Source organism: Sturnira hondurensis, unplaced genomic scaffold (assembly GCF_014824575.4).
Source record: "Sturnira hondurensis isolate 20B ecotype Veracruz unplaced genomic scaffold, ASM1482457v3 Scaffold0002597, whole genome shotgun sequence".
In the NCBI taxonomy this organism is placed as follows: Eukaryota; Metazoa; Chordata; class Mammalia; order Chiroptera; family Phyllostomidae; genus Sturnira; species Sturnira hondurensis.
The window spans coordinates 170,171-180,171 of record NW_028075228.1 but is presented as its reverse complement, the minus strand read 5'-3'; positions in this window follow the sequence as shown (position 1 = coordinate 180,171).

Here is a 10,001-nt window from a genome sequence, read left to right as displayed (position 1 = left end):
TCTGCTAAGACAATAGCATGTGTACCATCTTTTCTGTGCAAATAGTAAACTCAGCAGCAATTTGAATAGTGTTATTAAATGCCCTTCTTGAGGAGGTTGATTTTAACCCATACTTACTACATACAATTATTGTAATAAAATTTTATAGAAATTAGAGCCCCGGGTGGTGTAGCTAAGTGGATTGAGTGTGGGTTAGGGGTCACCAATTCAATTCCCAGTCAGGGCACATGTCTGGGTTGCAGGCCAGGTCTCCAGTGGGGGTCACATGAGAGGCAACCACACACTGATGTTTCTCTCCCTCTCTTTCTCCCTCCCTTCCCCTCTCTTTAAAAATAAATAAATAAAACCTTTAAAAATATAAAATAAAATTTTGTAGAAATTAAAATAAGCAACAGGGTTTCCTGCCCCCCCCCCGCAAAGTAGAACTGTAAACTAGCTCTAAATAAGCAGAAAAAGCATTGATAGCTCAATTATCTGGCAAAATGATGTTTAATAAGCCCTCTGCTGGCCAGGATCTGCCACAATATATATCAGTTGGCCGAGGAGGAAAGGAACAATGAAAAGACATTCTGCAAAAGTTCAGCTATAAAAAGTTATCCTATACCCCTGGTCACTATGGCTACATTGGAGCGTGATCCTATAGCCAGGGGTATCCAACCTTTTGGCATCTCAGGGCCACACTGGAAGAAGAGTTGTCTTCAGCAACACATTAAATACATTGTGACATGTACAGTAATCACAGAAAAATCTCATAATGGCCCTGGCTGGTGTAGCTCAGTGGATGAGCGCAGGCCTGCAAACCAGAGGATCACTGGTTCAATTTCCAGTCAGGGCACATGCCTGGGTTACAGGCCATGTCCCCAGTTTGGGGCACGCGAGAGGCAACCACATGTTGATGTTTCTTTCCCTCTCTTTCTCCTTCCCTCCCCCTGTCTCTAAAAATAAATAAATACAATCTTTTAAAAAAATCTCATAATGTTTTGAGTAAATTTCTGATTTTGTGTTGGGCCACATTTATAGCTATCCTGAGCTACATGTGGCCTGTGGGCTGCAGTTTAGACACTCCTGCTAGACCAAGAGGTCACAGGTTCAATTCCCAGTCAGGGCATGTGCCTAGGTTGTGGGTTCAGTCCCAGTTGGGGCACATGTGAGAGGCAACTGATTGGGATTTCTATGTCACATCAATGTTTCTCTACCTCTGTCCCTCCATTTCCCTCTCAGAAAATACGCATGTCCTCGGGTGAGGATTAAAAAATATATATCCTATCTTAAGTGTCCCTGCAAAAAATTCAAAGATGTAGTACATTTAAAATTAAGTACATCTAATTTTATAAATATATACCACTTTTTAAAATATACACCACAGTATTTTTAGAAATATGCCACGGTTTGTAGATTTAACTACTAAACTTCTGGTGATTTCTCATGGCATCCACAGAAAACTAATACATATTTTGGTACTAGGAAACGGGATTTGCTGAAACAAATACCTAAAAATGTGTTAGTGCCTTTCAGTACTGGTAATGGGTAGAGGCTGGATTTTAAGACACATGATAGTAAAGGCCTAGATTACCTTTAAAAGACAATTTAAAGTCTAGATTGCCTGTTTGGTTTATGAAGGTTAAAGGCATCCCCAGTGCAATTTTAGGAAGAAGAGAAGAGCAAGACAGAGAAAGCTTATGTATATAATGAAGAGGATGTTTGTAGAAATATTAACATTTAATGTCACTTCTAGTGAGAACTCAGAAGGAAACGAGGAAACTTGTTAGACCCTGGAGGAAAGATAATGCTTATTACATAGTAGCAGAAAATTCAACTGAATCTCTGTGCTACAGTGGTGTGAAAAGTTGTGTGATAATAGAGCAAAGGTGTAATGGCCACCATAATGAGGAGGTGTCTTAACACTAAAGAATGATGCAAGCAACTTCATAGAATATAATGAATTTATCGTTATAGGGTAATTTACTTACAGGGGTGTAGGATCAAAGCAGACAAATGACCCAATACTCTTCACTGACTGACTTCTAATACAGTACTTTTTTATTGCAGCATAACTCAGGTACAAGTGATTGACCAGACAAAGGGACTAAGAATGCAATATGCATCAGGGGTCATACCTCCTGGTGATTTTGTAATGGATGATTGTTTATAATTAATACTATCACCGTTTGATAGTTATCTCGGTTGTCGTGCCACTCTGGCTGTTACTAAAAAAGAACATGGTTATGTTGTATAAGTTTAGGGAACACAGATAATCTTCAACTGGAAGACTTTGGTATGCTTGCTAAGGACAATAAAATTGGCTAACAGTCACAGCATGAAATCCAAAGTACAAAGATGGAGTTGGTGTTTTGTTTACAGTCACATCTACACAGAAAAGCAAACTTTTAAGTGAGCAACTTGGATATTTGGCTGAAGGGATTTCTAAAGAAAATGTTGACAGTAGGGCCAGGTATTGTGCTGCTTATAATAAGATGTGACAGAAATCAAGGAAGGAACTGTTAGCAAAAAGGGACCAAAACTTGATCATTTGGGAAATTTTCAGCCTATCTTAAACTGTAAAGAATACAAGAATTAGAAGATTCGTTGTGGGGAAAGCTTGCTCTAGAGAGCATATGGACAACCTTTTTCTGAAGCATTGGGTGTATGACTCAGATCCAATCAGATATTTCAGTAGAAACACTAGAAATAGGCTCACCTCACCAAAAATGACCTGTGGAGAATCTTAATGTCTGATTGTGTGGATTCCTGTGACAAACACAGGAGACCCATGAAGTCTTTTTGAATATTAGATAAGTAGACTGAATGGCTTAGACTGAAACGGACAGAGACGGGAAATAGACTGATAGGAATAACCGACTGCAAACATGTGCTGCCCTTCAAGAAAAAGGAAGAATGCCTCTGACACAGAGGCAGAGGCCTGAGGAGCTATGGATCTTGACAGCTGAGATGCAACTAGGGGGCAGAATCTCAAGCCACAGGCCTTGACAATGAATAGAATTTGTTCTGTTGGATTGCTAGGGACCAGTAACTTTTTGTGTGCTTATTGTCCACCCATATAATCACTTTGGTGAAATGTCTGTTTATATATTTTGTCCATTGGTGGGATCTATTGTTAAATGTTGGGGAGTTTTTCATGCATTTTAGATATTAGTACTTAGTCAGATGTGTGACTTGCAAGAATTTTCCCCTGTTGGATAACCTATATTTTTATTCTCTTAACTAGATCTTTCATGAGCAAAAGATTTTCATTTTGATGTGGTCCTATTTACCAAATTTCTCCTTTGTGAGTTATGATTTTGATGTCAACTCTAAAAATCTCTTTGCCTGGCTCTAAATCCCCCAATTTTTTCTTTGTGTTTTTTTCTAAACATTTGATGGGTTTATGTTTTTATGTGTTAGTCTGTGATTCATGTTTTTATGTGTTAGTCTGTGCTCATATGTGTTATATGATTATGATTATGTGTGATATGACTGAGTAATGTTATTTGAGTTAAAAGCACATCAGTTAGGTAATTGTTAGAAATGTGTAAGAAATAGAGGTGGGAAGACCCAGGTGATCTGATCCAAGTGCCTTTATTTGAGATGCTGTGCTGAGGTGGGCTGAGTCAGGGTCAACTTCAGCACTGGGGGAAGGCAGGAGTGGGATTTTTAAAAGAAAAGCTCAGGGTTTGTGAGAGGATAAGGGAGGGGTTAGTTTTTTGAATGTGAACCTAGACAACCTAACCTAGGAGTTAGGTAAAGGGCTGGGCTGTTTCCAGGTACGGGAGGGTCAGTCTGCCTACCAACTAACTATTGTGGCTGGCGCCAGGTGTCTATTGTGCTCAGTGGGAGAGTTTCGATTAAGCTGTAGGCTACCAAGTGAGTTGGGACAACTGAGTCATAGGCAGTCCAGAAGGCTGGAAACTGGACTAACTGGATCATTAGTCTGGTGGGATGGGGGTCTGGCCTGACCCTTTCAGTAGTGATTATGTCTTATTTTTTCCCATGAATGAATGCTCATTGTTGCAGCACCACTTGTTGAACATTTTTTATACCTTTGTAAAAAATCAGTTGGACATACTTATGTGGATGTTTTGGGGGGGTTCTTTGTTTTTTTCACTGATCTGTAGGGTGAGTCTCTGCCAATACCACACCATCTTTGTTATTGTGGCTGTACAATAAGTGTTGAACTGGGTAGAGTAGTTCCTTCCACGTTATTCTGTATAAAAATTACCTAATTCAGTTTTTGTTTTTTCATATAAATTTTAGAGTAATATGGTGTATATTTACAATGGTAGACAAAGTAGTGGCCATACAATTTATCCACATCCTAATGCTTGCAATCTGGGAATCTCTGTGTTATATGGAAAGGGGAATTGAGTTTGCAGATGGAATCAAGATTGCTAAATATCTTTAAATGTAGTCATTTTTGATTAAAGTATTTAGGTGGGCACAATGTAATAGCAAAGGTCTTTAAAACAGAAGGAGGAGGTAAAAGAGGTCAGAATGATGAATTGTGAGAATTCTACCTGTTGTTGCCTGGTTTGAAAATGAGTATAGAGGGCCATGAGCCAAAGAATGCAGGCAGATAGCCTCTAGAAGCTGGAAATGGCAATAATACAAATAATAACAATAGTAATAATAAGGAAAAGCAGCAGCAGCCTTGGCTGGTGTGGCTCAGTGGATTGAGTGCTGGCCTGGGAACCAAAGGGTCGCTGGTTCAATTCCCAGTCAAGGCACATGTCTGGGTCCCCAGTAGGGGGTGTATGAGAGGCAACCATGCACTGATGTTTCTCTCCCTTCTCCCTCCCTTCCCCTCTCTCTAAAAAAAATAAAATATTTTTAAAAAAGAACAAGGAGAATAAAGGAAAAAAAGAAGCCCCCCATGAGCCTCCAGAAGGAAATGCAGTCATGCTGCTTGCAATTGCTTTTAGCACAGGGAGATCCATGTTGGACTTCTAACATATAGAATTATAAGATAACTTATGTTGCTTTAAACCATTTGTTAACAGCAGTAATAATATGTCTATAAAAATTCTTGCTGGGATTTTTTATAGGAATTGCAGTAAACCTGTATATCAATGTGGAGAGAATTTACCTCTTTACTATGTTTAGTCTTAGTTATGGACACACTGTAAGTACAGTGTGTCTATACTTATAGACATTTGTCTATACTCATTGACATTTTCTACATAAACAGTCATGTCACCTATAAATAAGGACAGTTTTATTTCCTATCTATTTGCCTTTTATAGCTTTTCCTTGCTGCACACACAAGAATGTCAAGCACTATGTTAAATAAGAGTGGTGAAAGCAGAAATTTTCTTCTTGGTCTTCAGGGGAAGGATTTACTATTATACCATTAAGTATAATATTTACTGTAAGTTTTTTATACACACTTTTTAATCAATTGAAGGAGGTTTTCTATTACTATTTTTTTCTTTTTTATATAATTGTTGTTCAAGTAGTTTTCTGTCTTTTACTCCCACCCAGCCCCCCCCCCAGTGCTCCCCACCTCCCTCCCATTTCCACCCCCCTTAGTTGTTATCCATGTGTCCTTTATACTAGTTCTTGTAAATCCTTCCCCTTTCCCCCTTGAAATTCCCTCCCCTCTCCCTTCTGGTCACTGTCCACTTGTTCTCTGTTTCAGTGTCTTTAGTTATAATTTGCTTGCTCGTTTGTTTTGTCGTTTAGCTTTCTGTTAAAGGTGAGATTATGTGGTATTTGACTTTCAATGCCTGGCTTATTTCACTCAGCATAATGCTTTCCAGTTCCATCCATTCTGTTGCAAAGGGTAGGAGCTCCTTCTTTCTTTCTAATGCATAAAATTTCATGTACCACCATTGCTATTTTTGAGTTTTATAACTCAAAAAAACTACTATAAAAACTAAAAAAACTATTATAAAAACTAAAAAAAAACTATTACTATTTTCTGAGTTTTTATAATGAATGAGTATTGAATTTTGTCAAATGGTAACTCTGCATCAGTATGATTATGTAAGTGTTTTCTTCTTCAGTTTGTTGGAATGGTAGATTATAGTGATTAGTTTCAAATAGTGAACCAACATTGAATCCCTGGACTACATTTGGTCATGTAAAATACTTTTTATATACTGCTGAATTATATTTATTATTGTTTAAGTAAGGATTTTTATATCTATGTTTATGAAATACATTGAACTAAATATTCTTTTATAGTTTATTTAAATTTTTTAATTGAGGCATAATTAACATTATATGAGTTTCAGGTATACAACATAATGATTTGGTATTTGTATATATCACAAAATGATCCACACCAAGTCTAGATAAACATCCATTACCTCATTTTGTTTTCTTTTCCACTACTCCCACCCACTCCTGCCATCCCCACCTCCCACCCTCAAACCTACCCCCCTTTGGCTTTGTCTGTGTGTCCTTTACACATGTTCTTTGATGACCCTTCTTCCTTTCTTTGTCTGTCTTTGGTATCGAGGTAATACTAGCAATCTATTTTCTGGAAGAGATTCTTGGACTAGAGCAGAATTAAGGAATCTACCTAAAGATTTCCCTGACTTTCTCCAGGACCATGAAGGATTTGCAAAGGAATTTAATTTAACTGTTAGAGAATATTGTCCTGGCTATATTGACACGGTTTCTGGAGTAAAAAAAACCAGGATTACTAAATAAAGTCTGCTGGGAAATTTTTGTAAAAGAATCTATCTTTATTGTAGAAAGCCAAGTCACCATAAGTAGAGTGATAGAAAATGGAAATGGGATGGGACTTAGAGAAAAGAAACAGAAGAAAGCATAGGGTTGCTTTGAGGGCATTTCTCCTTCTCTTCACTAATAATTTGGGATTACTATAAAAGAGAAAGCCATTAAGGCCCCTGTAGATATACTGAGGCTCCTTTATCTGTCTTAACCACATTTAACTGAGTTGCCTCCACTCTTGGACTAAAAGCTTCTGCATAAATGGCAGGGATATCTAATAAATGTCTGTTTTAATATTAGAACCTATTCCCTCTCAACTAGGGAATTTTACGGAACAATATGTATTTTTGCTCATCAATTATGTCCCAATTCACCTAATAGGGTGAGATTTTCTTTAAATCACTGATGCCACAAAACCTTTTTCCAGAAAGGTGAAATGTACCTAGAAATAAACCAGATACTGAATCAAATGCTAAAATAATTATGTTAAAGGACCTCCTAAGAGAAAATTTAGTTTGAGACTGACCAAATGTGGGTTAACCATCTTTTCTTCATTGTTAACTCCCATAAGAGCTTCAGGGATGGCTTAACAGGGTACCAGCCTTGCTCAGAACTGTCCAAAAAGCCCAGAGAGTTGCAGAGATGTCTCTAACTCTTGGTTTGTTATATATCTGTGTCTCCATGGGCAGGGAGCCAATTCAAAGTGCCTCTAACGACCCATTTTAGGGCACAAACAAATTGGGAGAAATCTGACCCTGAGTCCTCTAAGAAAAAGGCTAATCATTTTTTGTAACATAGCCTAGCCCCAAAGTAAAGTGGGCACTGGAGAAGTTTGGCCAGTCAATGGAACCATTGATTTTAATACAATCTGGTAGCTAGACCTGCTTCGCCATTCCCAAGGGAATAGGACAGAGGTTCCATATATCCAAGATTTTATGGCTCTCAGAGATGACCTTAAGCTATGAGCTGCCTGTAAACTACAAAAATGTACCAAGAAAGAAAAATAATTTCACCCTGGCTGGTGTGGCTCGGTATAGGCCTGCAAACTGAAAGGTCACTGGGTTGAATCCCAATCAGGGCACATTCTTGGGTTGCAGGCCAGGTCCCCAATTTAATTCTCTCACACATCAATGTTTCTCTCCCTCTCTTTTACCCTTCCTTCCCCTCTCTCTAGAAATGAATAAATAAAATCTTTAAAAAATAATTTCAAAATTGGGTGAATGGATTTGTCAGTTCTTTCACAACAATGAGATGCCAATCTAACTGTTGAGATACTAAAAATGACTGTCTTTGTTTTACAAATGAAGATTTTTTCTCTTTTGTTGTATTTTTTCATTAACATTTATCTCTCCTATACCCTCATCCACCACCACCCATTGCTTCTTCCCACAATCACCACATTTCTGCTCTTCTCCATGAGTTTCTCTTTTTTTTTCTTTTTTGCTTGATACCTCCACCACCCCAACCCTCCCAGAGCTGTCATCCTTCATTCTATCTGTGAGGCTCTTTCTATTTTGTTTGTTAGTTCAGGTTGTTCAATAGATTCCACATATGAGTGAAATCATATGGTAATTCTCTTTCTCTGACTAGCTTATTTCATGTAGCATGGTGTAATCCAAGTCCATCTATGCTATTGCATAGGGTAAATTTATCTTCCCTTTATATGGCAGAGTAGTATTCCATTGTGTAAATGTACCATAGCAGTTTTTTTCACTCATCAACTGATAAACACTTGGGCTGTTTCCAAATCTTGGCTATTGTAAATGATGCTGCAATGAACATAGGGGTGCTTATATTCTTTCAAATTAGTGTTTTGGGTTTCACTGGCTAAATTCCCAGAAGTGAGATTGCTGAGTCATAAAGAAGTTTCATTTTTAATTTTTTGAGCTAACTTCATACTGCTTTTCATGGTGGCTGAACCAGTTTGCTGTATTCCCACCAACAGTGCACTAGCATTCTCCTTTCTCCACATCCTTGTCAACACTTGTTTGTTGATTTATTTATGATGGCCATTCTGACTGGTGTGAGGTTGTATCTCATTGTGGTTTTAACTTGCATTTCTCTGATGATTAATGATGTTGAGCATCTTTTCAATATGTCTTTTAGCTACCTATATGTCCTGTTGGGAGAACTGTCTATTCAGATCCTTTGCCCATTTTTAATTGAATTCAGTTTTTGGGGGGTGTTGAGTTTTATAAGTTCTTTATAAATTTTGGATATTAACTCCTTATGAGATATACTGGCAAATATGTTCTCCAATTCAGTGGGTTGTCTTTTCATTTTGTTGACGGTTTCCTTTGCTGTGCAAAACTTTTTAATTTTATGTAGTTTCATTTGTTTCTGTTTTTGTTTCCCTTTCCTGAAAAGATATATCATAAAAAATGTTGCTACAAGAAATGTCAGATTTACTCAGACATTAGACGCACCAACATCTTCACTGATATGGGTACTAAAGCAAGGGACATAAAGGAAAGAATAAACAAATGGGACCTTATCAAATTAAAAAGCTTCTACATGGCTAAAGAAATCAGCATTAGAATGAAAAGTGAGCCAACCATATGGGAAAACATATTTGCCAATGACACCTTGGACAAGGGCTTGATCTTCAAAATATTTTAAATATTCCCACAACTCTACTCCACAAAGAAAAAAAAACAATTAAAAATGGGCAAAAGACTTGAACAGACACTTCTCCAAGGAGGACATACAGAGGGTCCAGAGACACATGAAAAGATACTCAGCATCACTAGCCATCACAGGGATGCAAATTACAACCACAATGAGATACCACTTCACACCAGTCAGAATGGCTATCATAAACAACTCAACAAACAAGTGCTGGAGAGGATATGGAGAAAGGGGAACCCTAGTGCACTGTTGGTGGGAATGCAAACTGGTCCAGCCACTGTGGAAAACAGTATGGAATTTCCTCAGAAAACTAAAAATGCAACTGCCTTTTGATCTGGCAATTCAACTGCTGGAATTATATCCTAAGAACCCTGAAACACCAATCCAAAAGAACCTATGCACCCCAATATTCATAGCAGCATGAATTTATTTATAATTTATAAATAAATTTATAAATTAGCCCTGGCTGGCATAGCTCAGTGGATTGAGTGCGGGCCTGCAAACCGGACGATCACGGTTCAATTCCCAGTCAGGGCACATGCCTGGGTTGCAGGCCAGTTCCCGGAAGGAGACACACCAGAGGCAACCACACATTGATGTTTCTCTCCCTCTTTCCTTCCCTTCCCCTCTAAAGATAAATTAAATCTTAAAAAAAAATAAATTTATAAATTATAAATTTATAAATTTATTTATTTATA